Here is a 1316-nt window from a genome sequence, read left to right as displayed (position 1 = left end):
CTAAAAGACTAATAAAAATGATAATCAAACTTGAAACTGATTTTACAGTGTTACTGGTTACAACTAAGATTTGAAATGAACTTGACGGAATTTAAGAACTCCAGAACAGAACAACGACCTTTCTTCACACCCCTCTACCCTAGATACCTTATGAGTTTCATAGCAACCTTAGTGAGCATAATTTTCTCCCTAACCTTCATTTTTCATGAGACAAACAGTCTAAAGTGGAAAAAAAAATCTACGAATGTCTCAAGAAAAATTTCGATATATAGAGATTTTTTCGATATATAGAAACAAATTTTCTATGTAATGAACGTGGAAATGTGCTAGGATTTCGATATATAGAAAATTTCGATATATGGAAGTTCGATATATGGAGGTCCGACTGTACATACTATAAAACAAAGGTCTAACGTTCCTCCTATGAAGAAGGGAGAAATAACGATTCTGTTGAGTTTGGAAAAGAACCTTAATTTCTACCTCTCCTTTCGAGCCCGGATAGCTCAGTCGGTAGAGCGTTAGGCTTTTAACCTAACGGTCCAGGGTTCGAGTCCCTGTTCGGGCGGTTTTTTTTTTCTCTCTTAAAAAGCCATATTCGAAAAAATTTCGGTAGTTACTTTTAAGTGAGGCATTCAACAATAAAATTCGTATGTTCTCTGCGACTTTTTTTTTCACGATTGAAATATATTTGCAACATCAAACGTTTGTCTATTCCATGTATTAAAAACATACTAGTTTTTTACTACGTACTGAATGCTATTAATATCTTCTATACTTATTAATTTGCTGCTGTATTGTGCTACCCAAAAATCCTTAATTTTTAAATTTATAATCAATATTATAGTCTAGAATTAGAAATATTTTTTGTATTTTATATGGTTTATAATAGAAATCTTTTTCGCTGCCTAAAGTTTATTTCAAGAAAAAACACTTTAAAAAATTAATTGCTTTCTAATTGCCTCAGTATATTAATTGTTCTCTAATTGTCTCAGGTACCAAGTAAATTTTTAAATGATTTATAAGCACACATTTTCCGCCCTTTCATTTCTCTTTTTAAAAATATTTTTTTATTTTTAAACAATGGAAAAATCGCAACATAGATTTCTAACGTGAAACCTATCAATAAATAATATATCTTCTCTAATTTATTTTTTGTGTTTAAGTATCGCGAATCCATTTGCCGCGCTAAATGTTCACGCTTTGCTGTCAACCGCGTTGCCAGGTTATGATAATTTGCGGAGTGCACTAATGCCATCAGTGAATGGCATTTTATCACTTGTGGTGTCATGTGCAGAAGCGTAAAAAAAAATTTCCAT

General features: G+C 31.7%; 1 non-coding gene across 1 annotated transcript; it reads left to right on the top strand.

The window, feature by feature from the left end:
- Positions 1-492: 492 nt before the first annotated feature.
- On the top strand, positions 493-565 carry Trnak-uuu (transfer RNA lysine (anticodon UUU)). The gene has a single exon. It is a non-coding gene; the product is annotated as a tRNA-Lys (tRNA).
- Positions 566-1316: the final 751 nt, after the last annotated feature.

Source organism: Uloborus diversus, chromosome 2, assembly GCF_026930045.1.
Source record: "Uloborus diversus isolate 005 chromosome 2, Udiv.v.3.1, whole genome shotgun sequence".
Taxonomy (NCBI): domain Eukaryota; kingdom Metazoa; phylum Arthropoda; class Arachnida; order Araneae; family Uloboridae; genus Uloborus; species Uloborus diversus.
This window is presented reverse-complemented; position numbering and strand designations above follow the sequence as displayed.